General features: G+C 44.4%; 1 protein-coding gene across 1 annotated transcript in view; it reads right to left on the bottom strand.

Moving 5' to 3' along the window:
• LOC144767656 (free fatty acid receptor 2-like) overlaps window positions 1-10,036 on the bottom strand; it is a 121,467-nt gene extending 111,431 nt beyond the window's left edge. Inside the window, exon 1 of the mRNA XM_078651053.1 lies at window positions 9,906-10,036. The gene's annotated coding sequence lies outside the window, so the exon portion shown is untranslated. The remainder of the gene's footprint in view (window positions 1-9,905) is intronic.
• Window positions 10,037-17,189: the final 7,153 nt, after the last annotated feature.

Below are 17,189 nucleotides of genomic sequence, written 5' to 3'. Positions count from 1 at the left end.
AGAGGATTGATTCAACCACCCGAAGCCAGATGCATTCAAGACCTGGCGCTGAACTCAGGACCACGTATCGCACAACCAGCGGAGAGCCGTGGATGCCTGCCACGTCGCCCATAGCATCCAGACTTCTGCTCACAGCCGGGCCGCTGATATGCACCTGCATCTTCTGAACCATGCACTCCAGCAAGACTGGGTAAGACTGATTACTGGGCCACTGATCCTCTAGGGGAACTTGCTCTGACTGCAGCACTCTAGTGCTGTGATTGTGGAACTTCTAAGACTTGCAGGAACTTCTAAGACTTGCACTCACTAGGGGGGCCTAACCTGAATGTTGGCTCACAATAATGGGGAATAACCACAATCCTTAGATAGGGAAGTGGGACTCAGAGATTTACCTAGACAGCGTTAAGGGGCAAGCCTTATGGATACTGTGTATACTATATGTTGTGTGCCACATCTCAGTTTTTATTCTTATATAAATACTACTTTTTCACAACAGCATGTATTCATCTGGTCAGTCATTTGCTGTGGTTGGCAAGCTTGTTTTGAGTCATTACCCTGTGTACTTTTTGCAACTCCCTCGTCCCACCCCAGAAGCCTGCGCTACAACTGAGAGTCAAGTGCTTAAGGGATAGTACTTGGCCCAGTTACTCAGACTCCAGCGGAGGTAGGCCTCATGGTTCGGCCAGTAGCGCCTGCTTGTCCCATGGACTCTGAAAGGGGTTCTAACAGCCTGTCAGCTGAGACAGTCAGTAGATGTTCCCTATGTATAAGATGAGTGTAGTAATTCAGACTACACAGGAAGTAGGTCCAAGTGGATTTATTCATATGAAGAACAGCTTAACAACCACAGGTAGCAGGAGAAGTCCTCACAGCATCAGCAATACAGTAACAGTAATAATATCAAGGGAAAACATTCTAAGTTACACAGAGTATTCTAAATGACATAGAAAGATTCCATATGACATCAAGTCATGGAATACCACACACCTCCCCCCCTTTAAAAAAAATTTAAAAAATTAATAAAAAAAATAAAAAAAATGCATAAATAACAAAACCCCAAAAACAACAAATAAAAACAAAACAAAACCCCAAAGAACAATAATACTACAATAAGTTAAATTCTAATGTAATCTTTATACTTCGAAGGAGCACATTTCACGCGCTCACTGCGTCTCAAGGGAATTTCTTCATTCTCTATATTTGATTGATTATCAATTTCAACACACGGATCAGGTCGAACATCAGAATTAATCACATCATCAGAATTACTTACAACCTCATTCTCTAAATTATCATAAGCCTCATGCGTACCAGAAAAACCTCCTGAATTATGGTATGTCATTAATTTTCCCTGAACGGTAGTTTTCTGAGTGGAAGAAGCAACAAAAGGAGCAACAGAAGACTTGCATAAGGAGACTCTTCTCAAATTCCATATTTTACCTCCTTCCACTCTGATAGCTTTGCTACAGATTTCAGTGACCTTGACCGGATCAGACCATCTGGAAACCCTCTTGTGAAATAATCCACCCATTTTTACACGAACTAGATCACCAATCTTTACACTGCAAGTATTATACTTCTTTTTGGCCGAATGTTGAATCATTTTCTCCTGGTACTTCCCAATTTTATCCTTTAACTCTTTAAAATCTACCTCATAAGGAAAATTACCTTTTAACCACCAGGGTAAAAGTCGAGAACCTGGTTTCCTCCCTCGTAACAACTCAAAAGGAGACAGACCAGTCACTGAATTGGGAGCCAACCGATAGGTTAACAAAGTGGCCTGAAGAGCTTTTTTCCATTTCAAACCACTCCTTACGGCTAATTGACAAGATTCCTTGATAACCCTGTTGAACCTCTCAACTTGGCCGTTGGCCTGTGGAAAATAATTCGAGGTTCTTTTATGCGTAATTCCACAATTCCTTAGAAAATCTTCAAATTCATCACTTATAAACTGTGGACCATTGTCTGAGATTAGTATCTCTGGTAAACCTTCCCTAGCAAATATTTCATCAAGAAAATCAATTACCTGCCCTGAAGAAGTTTTCTCAACAATTTTCAATTCGGGCCATTTTGAGAAGTAGTCAACAAGAACTAATGCATACATTTCTTTACCAGATTGGTAACTGAAAGGTCCAATAATGTCAATGGCTAATCTCCGCCACGGGCCATCAGCATACTCAATGGGAGTGATGTCGACAGACAAACCCTTTACAGATTTGTCGCTCAAGGAGCAAGGAGAACAGTTCCTGACTCAACTATCCACCATGGTATCAACACCAGGCCACCAGTAATGTTCCCTAATCCTCCTTTTAGTGGTGGACATGCCCATGTGCCCTTCATGTGCTAATTTACAAATTGTTTCTCTCAAATTCATAGGAGGGACAATTTTATCAGATCTAACAATGATGTCCTGACATAACATCAAATCGTCTTTGACTTTAAAAAATGATGCCAAATCACCGGAAAGTTTCCTTTCCTCAGGCCATCCTTTAATTAAGAACCGTTTGACTTGATTCAAAACAGCATCATTTTCCATAGCTTCTGACCAAACTTTTTCAGAAAGAACCAAAGAGTTCTCTTGATTTGAAATTATATTAACGTCTGCAAACGAATATGCAACGTCACAATCAACCTTGTTCCCAAATCTACACTTGCTGGAAAACGTGACATGCAATCTGCATGGACATTCAAACGTCCTGGAATATATACAACCTCACAACGATATTCCTGTAATTTGGCTGCTAATCTCGCTAAGCGAGCAGTAAGAACTCTTCCACCTCCTGCAGCTAACATAGTGATCAAAGGTTTTTGATCGGTTCTCAAAGAGAATTTTGTTCCCCACAAAAATTGTCTAAAGTGAGGGGAAGCCCAAGTACAAGCGAGTAATTCTCTCTCAATAGTTGAGTAATTCTTCTCAGCATCACGTAGGGCTCGAGAAGCATATGATACAACAAACTCACCAGATTTGTCTTTTTGCATCAGAACAGCACCTAGGCCAACATGGCTAGCGTCAACATAAACTATACACTCCTTGCCCACAGAATAAGGTTTCAAAAATGGTGCTTCAACAATTTTGCGTTTCAAAATTTCAAAAGAATCCTGTTGTTCTTTGCCCCACTCAAACTTTGCATTTTTTTTCAATAAAATTCTCAAAGGGTGAACAATATCTGAATAATTTTTTACAAATTTACCATAAAATTCAGTCAGTCCTAAAAAAGAAAGTAATTGTTCTTTTGAATTGGGGGAAGATGCATTGACAATATTGTGAACATGGTTAATTTTGGGTTTAATACCATACTTTGAGATTTCATGTCCTAGGTACTCAACTTTCTGTTGTCTGAACTTGCATTTGGTATATTTCAGGGTAAGGCCCCTAGATCGAACTTTCTCCAAAACCAAAGTTAAGTTCTCATCGTGTTTCATATAATCTTTCCCACAAATCAAAATGTCATCCTGGAAAGCTACTGCTCCCTTGCAATCTGTCAGTAACTCTTTCATTAGACGCTGGAAGACAGAGGCTGCACTTGCCAACCCAAAAGGCATGCGCAAATATTGGAACATACCTTCAGGGGTAACAAAAGCAGTTAGTTTTCTCGAGTCTTCATGTAATTCTACTTGGTGGTAGGCACTAGCCAAGTCAATAGAAGAAAACACAGTAGCACCTGATAATGTTGCAATTAACTCATGTATGTTTGGCAAGGGATGTTTATCTACCCATATTTCCTTATTGAGACTGCGAAGATCCGCACATAAGCGAAGTTCGCCAGAGCTCTTAAGTGATATCACAATGGGCGAAACCCAAGGAGAGGATTCAATTGGCTCAATTATGTTTCTTTTGACTAGGTCATCCAGAATTACTTTTAATTTGGGTCTATATGCTAAAGGAACATTCCTTACCCTGTGCCTGACAGGAACCGCATTATCATTTAGAATAATTTTGTGCTTGAAATCAACATATTTCCCCAACTTGTCATTGAAAATCTCAGGAAACTTTTCTAACACACTCTTAGTGAAACTAACATCGCTAGATGCATCTAAGGTTAAGTTTACCAATGAATTGGTAATAGACTTTTCAAGTCGGGGTTCATCAACATAAACTGGTGGATTGGCATTGGGATCTAATTTGATTCCTAAGTCATGTTGGTGAGGCCAACCAAGAATGGACACACCCTTGGTAGCTACATAAACTTTTGCTCTGATGTCCCAGTTCTTAAAAGATAACTTGGCCCAAAAAAACCCCTCTAGAGCAATCTTTTGTCCCGTGTACCCACCAGGATATATGTCTGGACTCAATAATTCCCTCTGATGCCACAATTGTTCGAAAATATTCTTACCAATAATGGTGTACCACGCACAAGAGTCAACAAAAATCTCAATAGGTTTGTCATCCACAAAAATTGTACAAGAAGGAAAACTCTTTTGAAAACTCTCATCAACAGAAAGAATGCAATTCAAGCTATTAAGAACTTCTTCTTCTTCAGGTGAAATGTAATTAATTTTTTGACCAGACTTACACACATTACCAAAATGCCCTTTTTTCTTGCATTTGATGCACACTTTGTCCCAAGCAGGACAACCCTTGTAATTGCCAACATGGTTGGAACTACCACATCTATAGCATAATATCATACCTCTCTTAACAAAACTCCTATTGTCATTCGCATTTCTTGCATATTCTTTTTTGAAGCTGGGTTTAGTGTTGAAAGCACTCGAAGTGGGATAACTGGTTTGATTTTTAACAATAGCTACTTCAACTTCAGGAACATGTGTTTTCTGATTTTTCCCTCTAATTTCAGAAACAAATATTTCAGAATGTTCTATACCTTTGGCTATATTTACTACTGCAGCTAATGTAGTCTCAGTCCCTAACCAGAGTCTTTCTTGGATCTTTTTACTTTTTGTCCTCATCATGATTTGATCCCTGAGGACTTGCTCATATGATATGGTTTCGAAGGAACAGGTGCAAGCAAGTGAACGTAACGCTGCGACATAATCTTCGATTGTTTCATCAGATTTCTGTTCACGAGAATAGAATTTAAACCTTTCCATCACAGTGTTTATCCTTCTATCAAACCGAATCTTCATCTGTTTAGAAGCTTTATTAAATACATCTAAGTCACCAGCATCCTCCAAAGGTGGTAGATTATCAAATTCCTTTATTCCTGCACCACCGAGACAATGCCTTAAAAGAGCAAGTTTCCTTTTTGTAGAGCAATCCTCTTTTTCTAAGACATCCACATATGCAATAAACATAGGAAACCAAAGGTCCCATTCTATAGGAGGATCACCTGCAACTTGAAGAAAATGGGGTGGTGCTGCAATATTAGACATCTTGGTAATAACAATCAATAACAAGATACAATAGAATACTATTAAAGCAGTATAAATAACTAAGTAAATGAATGTAGAAACAGAAAAGTTTTTATACTTCTTTTTTTTTTTTTTTTTTTTTTTTAAAAGGTTTGCAAATCACCGTGGAGATTTGCAGGAAAGTGTTTCAAGAGGGTGTGCAAATCACCGTGGAGAGTTGCAGCAAAGCGTTTTGAAGATTCGTGAAAACAATTTCCAATTTACACTTTAAATTCAAGAAAACACGAAGCTTTTGCTTCAAACTGCACCAAAATGGCCGTCGTGAGCGTCTAATTGTGCGCGATGACGTGCATGGTGACGCTGGTATCCCAGAATGCAGCGCAAATGGTCGGTGAAGCAAACGAACTCAGGGACGCTCGAGGCTCAAGGTGAGTTCTTGAGTATACTTTTGAAAATAAACAAGCCAGAGAAAAGCGTGCAAGTAGACAAAACTTCGGATTTTAAGAGTGAAAACCGCTCGATAAATGCGGTCGAGTATCAGTAATGAAAGCCAGACATTGGGTGATCAGTAATGAAAGCCAGAAATTGGGTGAGGATAGAGGAAGCGTAGCGTAGTAACAGTCTGAAAAAAGGCTCACCGTCTGAAAGAGGCTCACTTACGTTTGAGAAGTACTGCCCAATAAGTCCTTTATGGCTGAAAAATGCGTGAAGGAGCTTCTTAGCGCTGAAAAGGAAGAACTTTCCTTTAATGTCCTTTGCATTTAAAATGAAGAAAACAGGTGAACGCTGTCTTCAGAAATCCACTGCTCCCAACGTCGCCAGTAATTATGTAGTAATTCAGACTACACAGGAAGTAGGTCCAAGTGGATTTATTCATATGAAGAACAGCTTAACAACCACAGGTAGCAGGAGAAGTCCTCACAGCATCAGCAATACAGTAACAGTAATAATATCAAGGGAAAACATTCTAAGTTACACAGAGTATTCTAAATGACATAGAAAGATTCCATATGACATCAAGTCATGGAATACCACAATGAGGACCATGGATTAGTGTAATAGTAACACCTGACAAGTTGGCACCAAGGAGCAGTGGTGTGCTTAAAAGGAAGTTCAGTACTATTATTACTCTGAAATGTTTACACACTGTTTTTACAGAGAGTAGTGCCCTGGCTGGCGTCACTGCCGACGGCGTAAACACTGTTAGGCAGCGATGAGAAGCATGCTTTATGGGACTGTTAAGCGCAGTAACACCCATACACCCTTGAGAAAAACACCCACCATGTGATCATATGTTCTATAAAAGCACATTACTGGGAGCTGAATAAACACAAAGCACTCATGCAAGGGTCCCTACGAGGCAACACTAAAGCACTGAGCCACACATGGTGTAGAAAAGAAATAGCTCTATATAGCCATCTGCTAACACTACTCTACCCTTCCATATGCTGCTTTACACGCAAAACAAGAACTTCTGCATACAGCCCAGTCTAAACAGGCATGCTTATGTAAACACTGTGCCGTAAGCAACCATGAGAGCCTGTGGTCCTGATGGGCAATATTCTGTAGGCTGCGCATGCTCACGATGGCCCAAATTGAACGTCATTGATCTTTCCAGGGCATTAATAGTAGTCAATACCCTATGTTGAGGGTATTAACCACCGTTAACTGTCCAAGCCAAATATGCATTGACATACTGAGGAGAAAGACCAATCAGCATTTTGATGCCTATCAGCACAAAGGAAATAGGCATGACCACATGCCTGATGCTATTCTGTGGATTCACCTGCTACATAATTGACCATCAAACTCATAGTTGGCATATTTCAGCGACAAACACCTTTGTTTCTATGCCAAATAGACAGTGGCTAAGAAAAGCAAAACATTTGGGTCCTCATTTACAAAAAAATGATGCAGCGTGGCGCGCAAGCCATTGTGCTGTGCCGAGCGGCGTCATTTCAAAAGCACAGAGATGCGTCATATTAACAACAATGCAACACATCCGTGGGCCTCATTTATGAGGCCGTGCGTCACTTTTACGCCGCCGGTGCGTCACTTTTTGTGACGCACCAGCAGCGTAAATAATGTGCCTTGTTGCACCATATTTACAAAGTGACGCATCTAGGTAGATGCGTCACTTTGTAAACCCCTGCGCCACATTATACCTGCGCCAGGTATAATGTATGCAAGGGGGGCGTATTGACGCAAGGAAGGGTCGTAGAAGTGACGCAGTGAAATCTATGAGATTTCACTGCGTCACTTTTAGGACGCCGTTGCGTCAAAATCTTGCGCCTGCCTCACAGCAGGCGTAAGACTGACGCAGGCCCTTTCACATGGGGCTTGCCCCATGTGAAAGGGCGCATTGCTGGAGTTGCGTCACTTTTGTGACACACTCCAGCAATGCGTCACTTTTGCGCTTACAGATATGTCAGAAATACTGACGTATCTGTAACTCCTTGCGACATGATGCGTCATATATTAAATATGACGCATCATTGGTGTCGTAAGGAGTGCGCAGTGAAAAGTGACACATCGCTGTTTTCACGCAGCGATGCGTCACTTTTCATAAATGAGGCCCCGTGTGCTTTCCCCTGCACTGGCACACAATTGGCTGCCATGCTTCAGGACAGGCACCCTTGCATCATGTTACAAGGGTGCTGTGTTGCAGTGACAATTGTTGTTGTGCTGGAAGGGACACCTTCTTACACAAAAACAATAATGAGTTTTGCTCCTTCTATATGTGTGTGCTGCAGAATGCAGCACACACAGAAAGAGCGAAAAACGTTGCACAAGAGGAAGGATTCTGCTGCATTCCCAGATGTATGACACTTTGTAAATCTGGGAATTGATGTGGTTTTTTTTGCAGAATTTTATATAGCGCGAACTTGACCCGAATCGGGTATCAGAGAGCTTTACATAGCACCAGTTATGTTACATGAGAACACATTCATATTTTTTTAGGCACAGGAAGATTAAGTGATTTGCCCAGAATCACAGGAAGTTTGGCGTCGTTACCGAGACTCGAACCCATGGAATGACCCTTTCACAAATGAGTAATGTGTGAAAGGGGCACATATTTACAAGGCCATGATAAGTCATGCAGGGTGACTTTCAGTGGTCTTCTAAGTATGATAAGGCACACTGCGCTGCCGGTGCGACAAAAAACTTGACACACCAGCGGAGCAATAGCCTTGTAAAAGAGGCCCTTGATGCCGTACAGTGGCAGGCGCTTAGCAAAGGTTAACTGGTCACCTTTCAGGTGAAGATTGCTGCAGCAGCTGTTAATCTGGTACTGATGAGGTGAAACCTAGGGAAGTATAGGTTTACTATTCCTAACTCCACATCTATATAGTGAAGAGATATATACCACGTAGGTACAAATAGTGGAGTTAGGTTTAGAAAATCTAGGCTTACATACTGTCAATATTTTTTCTCGACATTTTGTCCTTGATATTGTGTCCCATCGATGTCCGGGGATCAATATTCAGATTTCACAACCAGCTGAGCCAATACTTCAGTTGCATATCCTGTTACCCATCTCATGTGTCTCTCCAAATCCCTTATTCCAAGTGAGGATATGTCTCCAGATTTTTAGAGATTGTACTATTTTCCCTCCCAGGCTTTTCTACTGAAATAACAAGTCACAAGCCACACCTTAATTGGTAAACGCTACAGAGAGGCTATGTGCACAATGTAGCACAACCCATGACTAGAGGTGGTAGAGACTTTTCGGTGGTAACCGAAACACATGAAATCTGCCCTTTGAGCAATTTTACCATTTTTATGTATTAACTAGGCTTTTGAGGATACAATTTATCATGAGGAATGTTGTGGTTTTCCCGGATTTTGTGGCTTGTGTTTCATGTTTGGTTAGATATGTGTAATTCCTGAGCTTTTTTATGAACTTAGAATTCAATTCCAGGTTTTGCATGGCACACAAAAGTAGGTGTGACCATGTGAACCACTGAAAAACATCCATTGAATTCTACAGAAATCGAATGCCTTTTTCTACCTCTATCACTAGTCTACAGAATTAAGTTGTAATAAAAAAACATATATATTAAAAATATCACGATGCCATGAAGAAATCGACACTCTTCTCGCCGACCGATGAATAAAACCTATCGCCTATTTCAGACAGCACTTTCACATTGTTTATAAAATAAGAGACAGATTGATGTCACAAGCATTGTTTAAACTAACAGCTTCTGTACTAAGTCAGTGCAATGTGTTATACAATATTTCAAAGGTATTTTCTCTCTTTAGCAAAGAGAACATCTCAGAGATGTTTTCATGCATTTGAGGACTCACCGGACACTGAAGTACAGCAGCCTTGGTCTGGGAACAGTTTTTTGGTGTCTGATGTCAGCTCTCTTCAAGATGGCCGACAGCGGATCCCTCCACTTACAGTCTGTTAACTCTGCCTCCTCGTTCCAGTTTCTTAATTCTGAGTGGGCATTCGTGATTCTCTGTCAGGTAACTAAGGCATACTGGTCTACACTAAAAGCATGAGCTATTTCAAGCTGTCGATGCCTCTAGAAGGAGATGCCACTGAATAACTAACTGACTAGTCCCAACTGACTCTTCAGACTTACCGTGACTGACTTTGTCCCAGGCCGACCAGCCTTCCAGCGGTAGAATGGCTGACTCCCAAGCCGTACTAGCCTTTCAGGGATGCTGCTACTGACTCTGACACGGCCCGGCTGGCATTTCAGAAGTAGCGGTGCCACGACAGACTCTTTTCTTTCTCTAGGTGCGTGCCTGGAGAGTCTCCGACCTCCTCGTGGCCCAGCCCTCGCTATCTGAGACTGTTGTCGTAGTCCATGAACGCTTTAGTGGTGAAAGGGCTGTCGAGGGAGCGCATTTAACACCTTCTGGGTCATTACCATCCAGCCAAGCCCTTCATAGATCCGGCCATAAATTTGCCTAGAAACCACGCCGTTTTACACCTTGTTCCAAACATGAAGTTAAGAAAATAAGGAGACAGCAGACAGCCTGTTACAGATATAGAAGCAAAGTCAACACCGGCCACCCCTCAGCAGAGCCTCGTCCACCCTCTCCACACGCTGTGGAATACCATAGAAGGGCATAGAATAATAGGTTCTACTTCCAATTTATTGAAAACTAAAAGTACATTAAATAATACTGGCCTCTGGAGCTCATACTACAAACAAGGCAAGTGGCACTACTGACAATAGTTTCTATTACTTATGCAATTTATAAAGCGCCTGAATCAGCGGTGTGAAGGTGCTTGCCTTACCTCTATTAGTCAATTGCGATTGTGCGGCTGCATAATCCATCATCTGCTGCATGATCTGCAGATTTTATAAAAAAAATATTTAGTGTCTAGCTCAAACAGTTCAAAAGTTACTAAAAATGCAGTGACACGTGTTGTTACGCAGTGGAGGCCTCTTTGCAAAGCTAGGCTGGTCAACTTTCTGATGCTTATTTCTATATTCGGATATTAAACTAGAACTGATGAAGTGCAACCAGTACCCAGATAGTATTACCATGTTTAATAATGACGAAAAAATGAAGTAAGCCTATTACAAAAATGTTGGACCTGGCACGTTCTGGTTGGCTGAGGCGAGGAACTAGCAAGGCAGAATGTACCACACCTGTCAGGGGTCAGTGATTACACTCACTGTATAACTTGCCCTCACTCTTGGGTAGCTTGGCACTGAGCTGTCAGGCTTAGCACAGAGACAATGTTTAAAGCATTGGCACAGCACTCTCACACAATAAATACACTCAGCGTCACAAAAGACACTTCACACGTGGTGTATGTAAATAAAGTAGGTATTCAACACATACATTAACTAACACACATTAACTAACTGAACATCATGTATTTCTGGGCAGACATCACATTCGGAAATATCACTAGCAGTACTTGGCCGAACCGTCTTAAAATAAAATCAGTAATATGCACACATGGGAAAGGTCCTATTTTACCTCCTAGCACCCTTATGCTGTGCGAAACGTTGTCAGAACTAGGCCCACCCTTGCAATTATTATAATTCAATGCCACACAGATATAAGGTGCACCCCAGATGATAACAATATCACAAATGTGTACACACAGATTATTACAGCACTTTTAACTGGTACCATGGGCTAAGGCTGCCCGGGTAAAAACCAATGTCAAATGTGGCATTCTTTTGGCAAGGAATCTACGTGCAAAGCAACATCACCGTGTGGAGTAATTATTCACAGGCAGTCATTGACTCAGCACTGATATGCGTGCCACGGATAGCAGGCAGATCCGTATGGAGCGCACTCACACACATACGCACACAGCACCCTAATGTGATGCAACTGACATCCGGCAGGTCAGTTGATAATGAACATGCAGACCCTGTGGGCCAAGCCCTCCTCCAACATTCAGCTCACCTTGAGTACCCTACACCCAGGGGCTGGAGATGCAGAAAACCTTCCCCCCTGATTCTAGGGGCCGGAGTCATACTTAGTCAGGGTACCAGGGAAGAAGGTGGTGGTAGGTAACAGGACTAATTAGGCAGCATTTGAAAAATGGAGGTGTGGCCACTACTTAAGAAGTTTACCCATGGTATGCGGAGCAGAAGCAGGCTGAGGGCAATAGTCGTTCAATCAAAGGATTCACACTGTGCCTTCCAGCACCAGCCAGTTCTGTGAAGCGCAGGGGGAGAACGGGGATTGTCAAGTCTCTTGACCCTTTTCCGATCGCTCTGGGAAGCGTTCTTTAGCCCAGTGAATTACTCTTACCACCCATGCCCGATCCGTGTAATAGTATTTGGCAATGCGTTCGGCCAACCAATGCCAATTGATCGTTCCCAAATATAGATATGCTCGACTGGGAGGCCAATCTATTTCAGTTAAGGCAGCTTACGCTTGGAATGCCCTCCCTCTATATCTTAGAGCCTCTTCAACCATTACTGTTTTCAAGAAAGATCTTAAGACCCACCTTTTTAACGCCCCACTATAACAGACTTGCTCCAGATCTATCACTCATGATGTTAAACTACTCACCGCGCCAGGATACCCCGTGGTAATAGAGCGCGCTATAAAAGTTTAAAAAAAAAAAAAAAAAAATATGCAAAGGCATTGGGCTGGGTGAGGAGAGGGCAGTTGGAAAGCTGTACTGGGGGCACAACAATGAGCACTCAATGAATGGGGGCTAAAGCAAGGGAGCATATCGGAAGATGAAGGCACCCCGTCAGACACACGTCGATCAAGGTAGCGCCTAGGCCACCCAGGCACCCTGAAACACAAACACGCTCTTCTGCTCCTAGCTAGAAATAAGATACATTTGGTGCACATTGCCGCACCCTCGAAAAAGCCTGGCGACACGACCAAACTACAGAAAACATGACAGCCCTCAAGAAGGCCACCGGCATACACCACCAGTTGAACCGCACCACCAAAAAAACAACATTCAAAGAACGACTGGACAACAACACCCACAACAGCAAGGAACTCTTCAGCATCATCAAAGTGCTCTCCAACCCCAGCGCCGGAAACAACGACATCACACCCTCGCAAGACCTCTGCGACTCACTCGCCTCGTTCTTCCACCGCAAGATCGCCGACATACACAACAGCTTCGGCGCACAGACCACGCACCCAACCACCGAACCAACGCCCTACACCACCCTCTGCAATTGGACCCCGATCAACACCGAAGACACCACCCGCACAATGAACACCATCCACTCCGGCTCCCCTACCGACCCCTGCCCCCACCACGTCTTCAACAAAGCCGGCTCCATCATCGCACTCCAACTCCGGGACATCATCATCATCTCCCTCACCACCGCCACCTTCCCGGAGAGCTGGAAGCATGCCGAGCTCAGCGCCCTCCTGAAGAAACCGACAACGGACCCCACCGACCTCAAGAATTTCCGCCCCATCTCGCTCCTCCCTTTTCCTGCCAAAGTCATAGAGAAGACCGTCAACATACAGCTCGCCGCCTTCCTCGAGACGAACGGATCCCTTGACCCCTCACAGTCAGGTTTCCGAGCTAACCACAGCACCGAGACCGCCCTCATCGCAGCCACCGACGACATCAGATCCCTGCTCGACAATGGGGAAACAGCTGCCCTCATCCTCCTGGACCTCTCTGCAGTGTTCGACACAGTATGCCACCGCACACTGATACAGCGCCTCAGCAACACCAGAATCCAAGAGAAGGCACTGGAGTGGATCATCTCGTTCCTCGACGGAAGAACCCAAAGAGTCCGCCTCCCCCGTTCCTATCCGCAGCCACCGAAGTCATCTGCGGCGTACCCCAAGGATCCTCGCTCAGCCCCACCCTCTTCAACGTCTACATGAGCCCCCTCGCAGCCATCGCACGCCAACACAACCTGAACATCATTTCCTACGCCGACGACACCCAGCTGATCCTCTCCCTCACCAACGACCCCTCCACCGCCAGAGCCAGCCTACACGAAGGAATGAAAGACGTCGCCGAGTGGATGAAGAACAGCCGCCTGAAACTGAACTCAGACAAGACGGAAGTCCTCATCCTGGGTTCATCCACCTCCGCCTGGAACGACTCCTGGTGGCCCCCTGCCCTGGGCACCACCCCCAAGCCGACGGACCACGCACGAAACCTGGGTTTCATCCTGGACTCCTCCCTCTCGATGACCAAACAATTCAACGCCGTCACGTCATCCTGTTTCAACACCCTGCGCATGCTCCGAAAGACCTTCCGATGGATCCCCACCGAAACCAGGAAGACGGTCACCCAGGCACTCGTCACCAGCCGACTGGACTACGGGAACACCCTCTACGCTGGAACCACAGCCAAACCACAGAAAAGACTCCAGCGCATACAGAACGCCTCCGCATGACTCATCCTGGACATCCCCCGCCACAACCACATCTCCGCCCACTTGAGAGACCTGCACTGGCGCCCCATCAGCAAAAGAATCACGTTCAACTCCTCACCCACGCACACAAGGCTCTCCACGGCCTGGGCCCCAAGTCCCTCAACAACCGCCTCACTTTCTACACGCCCACCTTCAGCTGCGATTGACCAGCCTCGCCCTTGCCACCGTCCCAGGCATCCGCAGAGCCACCGCCGGAGGAAGATCCTTCTCCTACCTAGCGGCCAAGACATGGAACTCCCTCCCCATCCACCTACGGCTGACCCAGGGCCATCGCTCCTTCAGGAGGCAACTCAAGACCTGGCTTTTCGAGCAGTAACGGACCCCTTCTTTCCCAGCGCCTTGAGACCCTAGCGGGTGAGTAGCGCGCTTTATAAATCTGTTTGATTGATTGATTGATTGATTGTATGAGTCGTACCAGATTTTTCCGGCCACACACAATGCAGTTGCAAGCGCGGTACCTCCCTGGAAATTAGGCACAATGTCTGGTGTGCATCGAGCTGAGATGCACCAGACAATTCTGGTCACACACAATGAAGAGTTGCCAATGCCATACCTCCCTGGAAATGAGGCACAATGTCTGGTGCATGTTGAGTTGAGTCGCACCAGACAACTCCGCTCACTCACAATAAAGAGTTGCCCTGGAAATGAGCACAGGGGACCTCATTTACAAGAAAGTGCCACAGACCGGCACCGCAAGCCCTTTGGCAGCGCCACACTGCAGCACTTTCAAAGCACACGGATGCAACATATTTACAATAATATGTTGCATTCATGTGCTCTCCTTGCACTGGCGCACAATGGGCTGCCATGAGCTGACACAGGCACCTTGCACCATGGTGCAGGGATGCTTGCGTCACAGGGATGATTGTTTATGTGCAGGAAGGGCAAAACATAATTTTTTTAATGATTGTTGCAGGAAGGGACACCTTCCTGTCCATAAACAATCACCAGATGTGATTTCTATGTGTGCTGCAGAATGCAGCATGCATAGAAAGAGGAAACAAATGGGGAGAAATGAATACATTTCTCCTCGCTGCGAATCCCTTTGCCTCTCCTGGGAGGCGTAGCATTTAGACGCATTTCCAGGTATACGATTTCTCGTAAATCTGGAAATGTATCAGGTTCCTTGGGTGCTGCATGGAAACACACCACAGCAACACCCATGGAATCCCCCTTTCACACAGAGTGCTGCGTGTAAAGGGGCCATATTTACAAGGACAGGAAAAGCCATGCAGGGTGGCTTTTCCTGTCCTTGTAAATATAGGGCAGTAAAATGTGCCACCGGTGCGTCACAAAAAGTGATGCACCAGTGGCGCAAGGGGCTTTTAAATAAGCCCCAGGGTCTGGTGCGTGTTGATCTGAGTTGCACCAGACAATTCCGGTCACTCACACAGGTGCAAGTTCAGCAGCACTGATGAGGTAGAATGAGGTATGACTACAAAAAATGATGGACAGAATGCTGAAATGCTGAATGAATCATACATTCATACCCAGTCGAGAGATCTGGTTTAAATCCATCCTTCTTTTGCTCACCATGCCACCCCAGTTTAGACACCAACAATGGGCAAATCAGTCTTTACCCTGTTCTGCATGGGAACAGTCCAGCCTGAACTGACAAGCCAGGTCTGGCTTGACACATGTTTACAAACCTCATAGTGCAAGTATGCACCAAGAGGCCTACAATGCAGTGGGGGCTCCTCCACTATGGCGGAGGAGCGTCGCCCCACAGCTTTTAAGCAGCGTGAAGACGAACCATAAAATGATAATATTAACTTTAAGTTATTATCATTGTATGCTTTGCTGTCCTGCTGCTTGGCTGGTGGGAGGGTGGGACTGCTCTGCTCTCGGAGCAGTTTTGGAGTGGTGTGCCCACTCCTAAGTGCACAATAACTGTTTGGTCAGCCCTCTCGGGCCACCCAAACCAGTCATGCAGACTTTACCCATTCTCCATGCAGGCTGCATTACAGGTAAGGTAAATTTATTATTTTTTAATTCCCCCCCGCCCGACACCCCCTCTTTGCGCCCCTGACCCGCGAGCTATGCCAGCCGCCACTGCTGCAATGGCAGGCTTGAGGCATGTTTGAAGGCATCAGATAAGAACCACTTCCTAATGTGTGTTGGAAGGTTGCACACACTTTCACAGTGGGAAAGGGCCCAGAGCCCTAAGGCCACTAAAAGAGAATCGTGTTTTAACAACAAGGGAACCCAAATAAGTCAACCATGGACCTTGGGATTAGTACTTTATAAACAACAGTGGTCCATAGGCAAGGTAAATTCAACAAGCAAAAATGAAATATAGACACAATCGTAGCTATATTTGGTTTCCTGACCTGCCCAGCTGGGCGGGGGTCTAATGTTTACTATAAATCAGTTGCAAGAAATGTTTCAACTAATATACAAGAGGGGGCACAAGCCTGTGTCCCACAATTCACACAATAACACATACACAAGGAAAACAAAAACAAGGGGGCTTTTTTAGGCAAAAGCTGGTGGCTAGCAACACTTCCAAATGAATAGTGGTAAAGTGCAGCAAAACAATGAACCATAACACCTTTACAATTTTGATAACAATGAACCATAACACCTTTACAATTCAGATACAAATGCTTGTTCAGTATAAGGTGTTAGAAGGGTGTCGACGGCGTCTCGATTCGCTTTCTGAATCATGCGAATCATCATCAGGACATGTATTATGCCTAAAGATAGCCTTAATAGCCTAAGGGGGAGGAGAGAAAATATAAGAGTTACCGGAGGCCCTACATTGAGGCTTCCTGTGGAAAAAGGGGGGAGACATAATTGAAAACATAAACAGGACCAAACAAACGTTTGATATATCATGCGGCAGACCGATGTGCGTCTGTCAAAGTGAAGGGTCAATTCTTTCTAGGATGCAAGCTATAACGGAGCTGGTTGTAGTCCAGCGTTAGAGTGGGGACCAAACATGACGATATTCTGGAGTCATATTCTTTTTTCTAAACATTTTGAAAAACAACAGATTCATGCGTTAAA

This window comes from Lissotriton helveticus, chromosome 7 (genome assembly GCF_964261635.1).
Source record: "Lissotriton helveticus chromosome 7, aLisHel1.1, whole genome shotgun sequence".
NCBI lineage: Eukaryota > Metazoa > Chordata > Amphibia > Caudata > Salamandridae > Lissotriton > Lissotriton helveticus.
The sequence above is the reverse complement of the archived record's forward strand: the minus strand, read 5'-3'. Positions and strand labels throughout refer to the sequence as shown.